Genomic DNA, 12,056 nt, shown 5'->3' with positions numbered 1-12,056 from the left:
CTTATGAGGATTTATTGAAGGACAAACTAATTACATAACATAACATAACAAGAAATCCAAGTATAATACAGAAGGGCAATAACTACAGCATATTTACAGGCTTCCTCTTCTACTACTACTACTACTACTCTACCACTACTCCTCTTTGTTCTTCTTCCCTTTGTTCTCTCTCAAACTTAGGTTACACACACACCAATCACAACTCTGATCACGCGCACACCATGCAGACTGCATGAGACCTTGAACCAATCTTCTGCAACTTCCTAAAACTTGTTTACTGCCTTTGTGCCGTGAGAAGACAATAACAAGCACCATCTTGGGGCAAAGTCCCGCTCTCCACAGTGGAAGAGGCCAAGGTGCCAATCTCCGACGCAAGCTTGAGCATCGTAACTTAGGGTTTCTGCCAGTAAGATGTGTCCTGGCTGCTTTCCCAGGGTCCAGTCCTCACTGCATCAGGAACTGAGGCTCTGCTATGAGCACTAAGGTGCCGTGGCTGCTGCATTGCCTCATCAGAACTGGGGGCAGTGCTACAAGCCCTATGTGCTGTGGCTGCTGCATTGCCTCACGGGAACTGAGGCAGTGCTATGAGCACTAACATGCCATGGCTGCTGTATTCGCTTGGGCATGGGGTTGAATCTCACACCTGGCAGGGTTTCTGATTTTACAATGCTCTTATTGGACTCATACAAGCTAATAGCTTCACCTAATTCTCTAGTGCCCAGACCTCATTCCTGACCTCCAGACCCCATCTCCCTGCTGCACATCCCACTCAGCACCCACAAGAGGGCGCCCCATAGACATCACACTCAACACTTCAAAGCTGAACCCCTGCTCTTCTGCCTTCCCCAAACCTGCCCCAATCTGGAACCTTCACATCTCAACTCCCTCTGGCTAATGCGCAAAGCAAGAGCCTTCTACCCATTCTTGATTCCTCTTCCTGTCCTCTCACCTCCTCAGGAAATCCTGGTGGATTTATGATGTGGTATAAACTGTGTCCTCTCCAAAAATATTCATAGACTGAAATTGTCACTCCCTGGTACCCTGGAATTCAGCTGTATTTCAGGGTAGGGTTTTGAGAGAGGTGATTACAGTGAAGTCATCAGGTAAACATTTGAACAGCATGACTGGTGCCCTTCCACAAAGATGAAAAGTTGGCACAGGTTCTCATGGAAGGAAGACCATGTGAACACACAGCTGTCCACAAGAAAAGGAGACAGGCACCAGGAGACACCAACCCTGTGGGCACCTTGACCTTGGACTTCTGGCCTCCAGAATCATGAAAACATACATCTGTACTGTCTGTGGTATTTTTGTGGTTCCCTGAGCTAACCAATACACTTTCTCTTTAAAGTACACAAAGAATCCATTCACTTCTTCTCTTCCTGTTGTCAGGGGCTCTGGCACCTGGCCTTGCCCCTCCCAGCCTGGGCTGCACAGGCAGCTCAGCTAGGGATTCTGTGAACCTGAAGTCAGATCATGTCACTGCAGCCCTCTGATGGGTCAGGGTCGACACCAACACCGTTACTCCTAGGAGGTCATCTACAGCTTGCTTCTGCATTCCAGGCATCCTTCCAGACAGGTGCAGGCTAGCAGCCTGTGTCTGTGCTGTAGCCGCATCTGCACCTTCCCGCCTCTGCTATTGCCATCCTGCCAGTAGTCCCAGCCTCAGTCCTGCATGAGATGGTCCACACTGGCTGCCAGCACGGAGCCATCGCCCAGGAGATGGTCACGTGAGCCTTCTGTGTGTTGCCAAGGCTATTTTCAAAATATTTGTTCTTTTGAGTGTCAGTTTAGCCAGGGAACCCCAAACTGGGAGGTTTCTCAGAGAACATGAGGGGGCTGTGTGTTCAGGGGGTTCTGCAGCTCCTGGGAGGGAGACCCTGGGCTTCTTCATGCATCCTGTCAGCCTTCCTTCTCTACAACTCAAATCCAGTTCAGCTGTGAACACCAGCTGATACGATGGAAACCAGTCACCTTGCTGGGGAGTGTGCCCTTTTATTTTGTTTATTTGTAAGGCAAAGTGACAGAGAGAGAAGGAAAGATAGAAAAAGAGATCTTCCATCTGCGGGTTCACTCCCCAACATGGCTCCTACAGTAGGGCTGGGCCAGTTCAGGCCAGGTCAAAACCAACCAGGTCTCTCAAGTATTACATTCGTTGACCTCAGGGAAGGAAAGTATTGGCCGACTGTTGTAACGAACTTTCTTGAGGAGGGGATGTGGAGTCGTTCTTGGGCCTTTCCTCTGTGCAAAGGAGAAGCAGAGAAGAGGGGAGCTGCGGGGATGAAAAGGCGCACAAGGGAGCATGCAGGAGGTTTTTATAGCCCTCCTAATGGGGAAGCTGGAGCTGGTCCTGCTCCGGTCATTATTAGCTAAGTAAATGCTGGCCTGAGTTTGTCATCTGTCCATCAGGGCTTTGCTGCCCTGGTGACATGCCAGATCTCTACTGCCCCTTCCGGATCCAGGCTGAGGCCCGAGTGATGTGTCCCGTCTGACGCAAACTCCATCCTCCTGTAACCATGGCAACCATCAGCTATCATCTGCTGCTTTCCCAGGCACATTAACAGGAAGCTGGATTGCAAGTAGAACAGCTGAGATGCCAGTGTCGCGGGCCGTGGCTTAACTCGCTGCATCGCGATTCTGGTCCCATCGATTGTCTTAAAGATTTCTCACACAGAATGTTTATCCAGGCTGTTTTTGTCACATAGATTCACAAGCAAGGTGTCTGGAAGATATATACTCTATGCTCCCTACCAGAAGCACTCCCTGGGGATTAAACATGCTTAAAAATTCTCATACAAGGCCCAGCGAGGTAGCCTAGTGGCCAAAGTCCTCACCTTATAAGCACCGGAATCCCACCATCCAGCTCCCTGCTTGGGGCCTGGAAAGGCAGTAGAGGATGGCCCAAAGTTTTGGGACTCTGCAACGAAGTGGGAGACCCAGAAGTACCTGGCTCCTGGCTTCAGATCAGCACAGCTCCAGCCATCGTGGCCACTTGGGGAGTGAATCGTTGGGCTGAAAATCTTCTTCTCTGTTTCTCCTCCTGTTTATATATCTGCCTTGCTAAGAAAAATAAATAATTCTTTCAAAAAAGGAGGATACTGGGAACAGAAATATGGCAGTTGGGAAAAGAGAAAAGAAACAAACAATGGCATGAGATTACCGGATTAGAGGCAAACTGGCTCATGGCCCAACACCTGCCATGCTCTTTATCATCAAGCCTTTGTGCTGCCAATGAACAAACACCACTGCAACTTTGAACAGCATCTTTCTGGTCTTTTCTGATCATCTCCCTTAAGAGAGTTGTGAAAATATCTGCACTGATGGTAAAGTGTCCATCAAGTCCCAACTGGCCCTTTGTGCCCAGCTTCCTGGGCATGGATAGGTTTCCTTACAAGATTTTCCAAAGTGAGTTCTGAGACCCAACATCAACCCTAATGTTAGAAACTGGCTCTGTATTTAAGGGGGTGCTTAATGGAAGTGTATCAGAAATTAACATGTTCATAGGTGGAAACAGTATGTCTCTATACATGCAATATAAGGATGGACTCACGGCGATACGGGTGATAATGTCCTACATTGTTGGGAGACACCTCAGTGGCAGCATGACGGACTTGTGAAAGTTCACGAAAGACACCCATTGTGAAACTGGAAGGGAAATAGGTGGGGAGGGGAAGAGATCTAGGGAGGGGGAGAGGTGACCCGAGTGCCTATTAAACTGTCATAAAACAAAATAATAATTTGAAAAAGAAAGAAAAAAAAGAAATATAAGGAAGGAGATCCAGTCTAATGTGTGTGTGTCCATTAGCTATTGTGCATATTAGCAAGTCGGCACTTCCCTTCTAATGGCATTTGGCTCTGCCACTGCACAGCTCCTCTGGAAACCTGTCCATGGGCCCAGAACAGTGCCAGCTCAGCAGACAGAAGGCAAAGACCCCCTAGGGTCATGGAAGGAGCTTGCCTTTGGGGCTGGAGAGAAGCAGGCACCTCGTGCTTCTAGGGCCTCTGGTGAGGCAGTTGAGCCTGAGGCTCCTCTGGGCTCAGCAGGGCACGTTACAAGGAGATAAGACTTAAGACTCTCCATGAAAGTTACAGGAGAGGAGCAGGCCTTGTGGCCCAGTGGGTAAAGCCAGCACCTGTGATAACAGCGCCCCCTACTGGAGCATTGCTTTGAGTCCTGGTTATTTGGCTTCTGATCCAGCTCCCTGATAACTCACCTGAGAAGTAGCATAAGCTGATCCAAGTGCTTGCTTGGGCCCCTGCCATCCACGTGGGAGACATGGATGAGGCTCCTGACTCCTGGGTTTGGCTTGGATAAGCTCTGACAATTGTAGCCATCTGGGGAGTAAAACAACTGATGGAAGATTTTTCTGTCTCTTTCCCTCACCCCTGCCTTTTCGATACATAACAAGTCTTTTAAAGAAAAACACGAAAGGCTTCACACTGTATTCCTCCTGCTTCCTTCTCACACTGGCCTCTTCTCTGTCCCTCCTCAGGCTCTGATGAAGGAGGCTGACTCCCCCAGCATCCTCTCAGAAAATCTCTTACCTTGGAGACATTATGGGGGCTGGCTCTAGCATGACAACGACCGCCAGCATCACAAGCACCACCAGGACAATGACTGCCTGGGTCTGGGAGACACTGTGGGTGCTGTCACCATAAGGACAGTGACCACCAGAATCACAAGCACCATGGCGACAATGACTGCCTGGGTCTGGGAGATACCGTGGACATTGGCACACAGTGTTTTTGTTAATGACCTAAGCACGGCAGCTTCCAGGCACACAGACAATGCCCAGTCTGGGTGGCCCCTCTCATACCAGAAGGTCTGCCTGGAGAGGGACTGAACAGACTGTGAGGCCATGGGGATGGGCACTCACCAAGGATGCCGCAAAGGTGGCCTCTTGGGACTCAAATCCCAGATCTGCTTCTGATACATGGGGGCCTTCGACAGGGTGTCTTCCCCCACTGAGACTTGGCTTCCTCCGGCTAGAAGGGCACAATGGAGAGCTATTTGCTTTGCTTTGCTTTGCTTTGCTTTGCTTCGCTTCACTTCGCTTCGCTTCGCTTTGGCTTGGCTTGACTTGGCTTGGTTTGGTTTGGCTTGGTTTGGTTTGGTTTGGTTTGGTTTGGTTTGGTTTGGTTTGGCTTGGCTTGGCTTGGTTTGGTTTGGTTTGGTTTGGTTTGGCTTGGCTTGGCTTGACTTGGCTTGGTTTGGTTTGGCTTGGTTTGGTTTGGTTTGGTTTGGTTTGGCTTGGTTTGGTTTGGTTTGGTTTGGTTTGGCTTAGCTTGGCTTGGTTTGGTTTGGTTTGGTTGGCTTGGCTTGGTTTGGTTTGGTTTGGTTTAGCTTGGTTTGGCTTGGTTTGGTTTGGTTTGGATTGGATTGGTTTGGTTTGGCTTGGTTTGGTTTGGTTTGATTTGATAGTTCAGCAGAGGAAGACTTCTCATGAGCCGTCACTCCCAAGTGCCTGGTGTGCCAAGGTGAAACCAGGCTGAAATGGAGGCTGGGTCTCAGCCCAAGTCCACCAGCCCTCACCTACTGTCTCCTGGGGTGCACGTTGACAGGGAACTGGAGTTGAGACTAGGACCAGGATATCACTGGGGACCTCTGAGCTGCCATGTCAAGGGCACACCCCAGCAGGAAGACACTCTGATTTTTTTCTTAGCTAAATTTGTTTTATGTGTGATGATGTTCACATAGTTGAGAAGGATATATGCCCATGTGAACTATTCATTAGGTTGGGGAGGATCAAGGTATGGCAGAAAGCACATGAGACAGTTATTTAATTTTTTCCTCTGTATCTGACGGTAGAAGGGAAATAAGAGGAGAGGGCTGCTCACAGTAGCCTAACCATATCAGTACCCGGATATGGGGATGGCTAATCAAATGTCATCCTAGGGTCCACAATGGGGAAAGTGTTCTAAGGGTACTGCTTAAGTGGTTTTGATAGTTATAAGATGCTGTTGATTTCCTTGCACCAAGGATGAGGAAATCCTTCTGAGGTCCATTGACTGACCTAGTCCACCTTAGATTTTCCGCTTGCCCAGACACCTACTGTCAAAGCTTGGCCAGGAGAGTCGTACAGTCTCTTCTGTCCTCCATTCTCTGCCATGGGAATAGTCCTCTACAGGCCTCAATGAACTGCTGTGTCCCCCATGTGCATCTAGGGATGCCGTCTACTGCACAGGCTTCAGCAACCAAAGAGACCCTGTTCCAATACATGCATTCCAAGGTCAGACTCCCAGATCCTGTAATTTTCCCTGTAGTTGGAGTTTTGAGTGCAGCAGTCTAGTTGGGGGACGGGGCCCTGAAGAAACTTCACCTGAGGTGATCCAGACCTGGCTCCGGTGTGTGTCAGCCGGTGCAGGGTCCAGTTCAGTCCATCACCTCCCTCATACATGCACTGCTGGTTGTAGTCACCCAGTCAGTTCTGTCCCAAGCCCCATCTCATATGCAAACCAATGGATGCTGCGGTACAGCCTAACTGTGCCCATCACACATTTGACACATCACACACCAGCAGGAACTGCAGTCAAATTGAATTGAGCCCCAGTGACCTCCACCAAGCCCACCTACACTCCTGGTTCCTGTGAATTCCGGTATGTGCAACTGACTGATCTGTTCTATCCCACACCCCATTTGGCTCTTGTACACACCAATGGGTGCTACAGCCTAGCTCAGTCCAGCCAATCCTACTTAAGTGGTACCCTCAGAAAATGCTCCACATTGGGAATCCTAGGATGACATCGAGTGGCCGTCCCCTATTCCCAGGTACTGATGAATTAGACCGCTAGGAGCAGCACTCTCTCCTTCTCTCCCTCCTATCCCACAGATACAGACAAAAAAGTGTTTGTGGGTGCTAACACGTGTCTAGTCAGGGCCACCCCAACTCTGGTTGTTATGTTTACCAGTTGAAGCTGCAGCCATGAGACAGGTACCCACAGTTTCCCTAATAGGATCACTCCCAACCTTGGATCTTGCATTTTCCGAGCGGTACTGCAGTCTACCCTGACAAGGCTTGCTCTGTCCCAGCACTTGCCAGCTGATTCTGTGGCAGAGCCCAACCAGCCTACACGTAACTCTGGCTCATGCAGGCACCAGTGAATTCAGTTGCTTACTCCTCTAAGCCAGCTCACATGCAGTCCAACAGGTGTTGTAGCCCTACCCAGCCTGGTCTGCCCCAAATCTCAGCTTTCATGCTCACCAGTGAGCGCAATGACCCAGCAGGGGAGCTCCTGCAGCCCCACTACTGGGCTTACCCTGCCTGAACCAGGGTCTTGCATGTACTAGTGATAAGTGCTGTGGCTCAATCTGGCATGATCCACCTCCCTCAGCATTTGCCAGTGGTACTACACACTGTCTCTACCCAGCCTTCCCCAGTGCCAGCTCATGCTGGTGGGTGCTGCAACCTAGCCAGCCAGGACAAGCCCCAGTGCCAGCTCATGCTGGGGGTGCTGCAGCCCAACCAAGCCCAGCCAGCCCCTACTTCTGCCCCTATTGTGAACTGGCTGGTGTTGTGGCCCAACCCAACCTGGCCTACACCCCATCCTGACTCTCACAGCTGCCAGCAAGTGTTGCAGACTGGTCCAGCCTGGCCCATACCCATACCTGACCTACTGGCACTGTAGCCTGGCCTGGCCTGGACTGCCCCCAGTCTTGGATCCCACACTTATCAGCTGGGGCTGAATCCTAATGAAGGTTCCCTAAGTTCCTCTATCAGACCAACTCCAAGTTGCAGATTTCACACACACAGGTGGATGTTGGGCTCAGCCTGACTTGGCTCATGTCCAGTCCTGACCTTCTCTGGTAGGTACTGAGGCCTGGCCAAACTGACCCACATCCATTCTGGCTCTCATGCATGGGTACTACAACCAAGCCCTGCCTAGCCAACTCCCAGATCCAGCTCTCACACAGTTCAGCAGATGCCAAGACCTAGCCCAGTCCATCCTACACCCACTCTATCACGAGCACCAGTGGGTTCTAGAGCTTAATCCAGTCTGACACACCCCAGACCCATATGCTCAGGAATGCTGCAGCCATGTCCAACACAGTTTATCCCCCATTCCTGCTCTCATGCTCAACAGAGAGAATCACAGCCCGGGAGGGGCATTCCCTTAGTTCCCCGAACAGGCCTACACCCAGTCACAGATATTGCTCATGCTAGTGGTTGCTCAGCCCAGCTCAGCATGGCTCATCCCCTGGATTGGCCTTGCCTTCAGATACTGCAGCCTGCCCTGCCTCCAGTCCCAGTTCTGGATAGTGGGTGCTAAAAGCTAGTTCCGCCCACTCTGTCCCCGTTTCTGGCTCTCATGCAAAATGAAAGGTACAGAAGCTTAGCCTAGCATGACCCACATACCATCCTGGCTCCCATGCATGCCAGTGCGCTACAACTTGGCCTGGCCTTGCCTCGCCTGCTCACTAGCTAGTCCACATAGCTGCTGACATATGGAGCATCATGCCTGGTCTGGCCCATACACAGCCCTAACTCTCATGCTCACCAATGGGAGCTACAGCCTAGTAAGACAATTCTCCAAGATCTCCAAACAGCCTTGCTTCCAGATCTGGATCTCATGTATGTCAACATGTGCTAATTCCCAGTCTATCATAGTCCACTCCCCAGTCTCAGCCTCTGTGAGTGCTGGTGGATGCTGCATCATGGCCTGACCGCAACCCAATTCCTGGGTATACCCATGGGTGCTGCAGCTTTGGCCAACCTGGCCTACTATGAACCCCAGTAAGGGGTTGAACACCCCATGAGTGTTGATGAGTTCCATGGTCATGTATAGCTTGTCCATCACCTCCTCCAGCTCTTCCCCAAACCAGATGTTGCAGTCCCTCAGGAATGAGCCCACAAATTCCCCTCAGTGTCTGCTTAAGACTGGTTCTCTTAATACAATGTAATTACTGAAGTTAAATAATAAATAATTAAATAAAAAAAAGACTGGTTCTCTTGTGTATCAGTTAGTATTATGACCCAGCCTAACATGACCCACCCCTGCCCTGATGCTCACTGGCATATCTGTGTCTTAGTTCTACCAGGCAGGCCCCCTAGCCCTAACTTTTGTGTATGCTAGTGGGGCTGTGATAGATGCCAGCTAACCTACCACAGGTCTTCCACATAAGCAGGTGTCCTGGTCTGACCCAAAAACATCCTCTTTTTTCCCCCCACTCCAAACAAGACAGTCTCAGCCCCCTTGTTTTACCTGCCATTGTAGTAGCAACATCTGTGGAAGTCCACCAGAGGTCATTCCCTCACCTCTAATACGCTTCCTCAGCAGTCCCTCCACCCACAGGTCCCCCAATCCCCTTGCTGGGACAATTCACAGCCGCCATGTCCACAGCCAAGTAGGCCATGTTCCCTGGTCCTAGGCCTGGCCATCTCTGACCCTCTGACTCTCTGACCCCCTGGCCATCTCTGACACCCTTGGGATCCACCTTGAAACAGCTCCCGAGGGAGACCCTGTGGGTCACAGCACAGTCTGGAATGGAGCCAACACCAGGACAGTTGTCAGAGGCAAGGGCACCAGGAGCCCATGGCCACAGAACAGCTTAGTTTTTGTGGAAAATCTGAGCGCAGCCTCCAACCCACACCCTTCAGAGTCGTCCAAGTTTTTTTATTTGAAAGAATTTCACAGAGGTCATCCATCTGCCAGGTCATTCCCCAGATGGCTGCAATAGTCAGGGCTGTGTCAAATCAATGTAGGAGCCAGGAGCTTCTCTGGGTCTCCCATGGGGGTGCAGGGGCCCAAGGCATGGGCCATCCTCTGCTGCAACCTCAGGCTATTAGCAGGGAGCTGGATGGGATGTGAATATGTCAGGACAGCTCCTTGGGGATCACAGATTATGAGGCACCCAGCACTAGGTCCTCCTTGGTATGGCTTGGTATGGCTTACCTGGTGACTGTTCTGCAACATTCTACATGAACATGACTATGACATATGAAAAATAACGCCTAATTACCTCCATCCACAGTCTCATCATCTGGTACTAAAATATAACATTTCTGAGGATCCTTTGGATTATCTCCTCATGTTGGCATTTAGAAAGCTTGTGTTTGGGGGCTTGCACTGTGCACAGTGGGTTAGACTGCCACCTGCGACACTAGCAGCCTATTCGGTCACTTGTTCAGGTCCTGGCTGCTCCACCTCCAGTCCAGCTCCGTGCCGCAGGCCTGGGAAAGCAGTAAAAGATGATACCTTGGGTGCTCAGGCCCCTGCAGCATGTGGGACACCAGAGGACATTTCTGGATCCTGGCTTCCACCTGGCTCATCTGCTGTTGTTGCAGCCATTTGGACAGTGAACCAGTGGATGGAAAAATATCCCTCTCTAATTCTTTAAAACAATTAAATACATCTTTTTTTAATTCATTTCTTTTTATTGGAAAAAGAGAGGAGAAGAGACAGAGAGGAAGATCTCTCACCCATTGGTTTACTCCTGAGGCGGTCACAGCAGCCATAGCTGAGCTTATCCAAAGCCAGGAGCCCAGAGGCTCTTCCAGGTCCCCCATACCAGTACAGGGTCCCAAGGCTTTGGACCATCCTCCACTACTTTCCCAGGCCACAGGCAGAGATATGGATGGGAAATAGGGCCACCAGGACTAGAACCAGCACCCATATGTGATCCCAGTTCATGTAAGGTGAGGACTTAAGCCTCTAGGTTACTGCTCTGAGCCTGATTACATACATCTGTTAAAAAATGAAAACTCAAAAGCACTTTTTAACTCAGAGATCTAATTCTCCCTACCTGAGACTATAGATGGAATATTATAGTACATTAGTATTATATATCATATTACATACTATTACACTGTATATCATTATATTATATTAGCTTTTCACACCTACATTGCCATGGCTCAGAGTCACTCCCTTCTACAGATTGGTCACCTCAGATACTTCCCAGTGTCCCCTGAGTGTGGCCTCTGAAGAACCCAGGGCCACATCTTTGCAATTTCTCACCTCACCCTCAGCAACCGTGACCTGACCAAATGGCCACCCCATGTGGCCCTGCCCATGGTGCTCACCCCTGCCAGCAATGCTGGCGCTTCAGGACTGGGACTGGCAACACACACTCAGCTGTTGTGTCCTAAGTATGAGAACTTGGCTGGTTGCTCCTTCTCCCAGCACAATAGAGACAGAAACGATGAACAGACTCCCCAAGAAGCCCAGGGCTAGGAGGAGATTGAAGAACAAAGAGGCGGGCCTGGCACAATGGCCTAATGGCTAAAGTTCTCAACTTGAACACACCAGGATCCAATATGGACACTGGTTCTAATCCCGGCAGCACTGCTTCCCATCCGGCTCCCTGCTTGTGGCCTGGGAAAGCAGTCAAGGATGGCCCAAAGCCTTGGAACCCTGTACCCACGTGGGAGACCTGGAGGAAGTCCCTGACTCCTGGGTTCAGGATGACGCAGCACCATCTGTTGTGGTCACTTGGGGAGTGGATCATCAGACCAAAGATCTTCCTGTCTCTCTTCCTCTCTGTATATCTGACTTCCCGATAAAAATAAGTAAATCTTTAATAAAAAAAAAAAAGAATAACAACAGGAGGCTAACGTGTAGCCTTTAATAAGGGGGACTTTGTTCACATTGCAAAAGGAAAGCACTAGGAGACAGTTTGACGTTGGGGATAGAGGGGTGGTTTCCAGAAGCATCCTTTGCCTGCCCTGCCCCAGAGGCTACACCAAGACAGGAGGGCCCAGCTGCTCCACCCAGAGGTCAGCCCCAATGACCATTAGACCCAGCAAGAAGCAAAGTTTTCCCCAATCCCTGTACTCTGAGATTTAATGCCTCCAACCTCATTCTTGGCCCTAGATAAATCATTCCACTATGAGGGACACTAGGCAAGTGCAGTCCCCTTCAGGAGCACTGGGCCTCCCTGTCCAGGCCAGGTGCCTCTTAAGAGTCTCAGGTGTCGGGCCCAGTGCGGCAGCCTAACGGGTAAAGTGCTTGCCTCACACACGCTGGGATCCCAAATGGGTGCCTGTTCTAATCCCGGCAGCCCCCTTCCCATCCATCTCCTTGCTTGTAACCTGGGAAGGCAGTCAAAGATGGCCCAA

This window comes from Ochotona princeps, chromosome 4, assembly GCF_030435755.1.
Source record: "Ochotona princeps isolate mOchPri1 chromosome 4, mOchPri1.hap1, whole genome shotgun sequence".
NCBI lineage: Eukaryota > Metazoa > Chordata > Mammalia > Lagomorpha > Ochotonidae > Ochotona > Ochotona princeps.
This window is presented reverse-complemented; position numbering follows the sequence as displayed.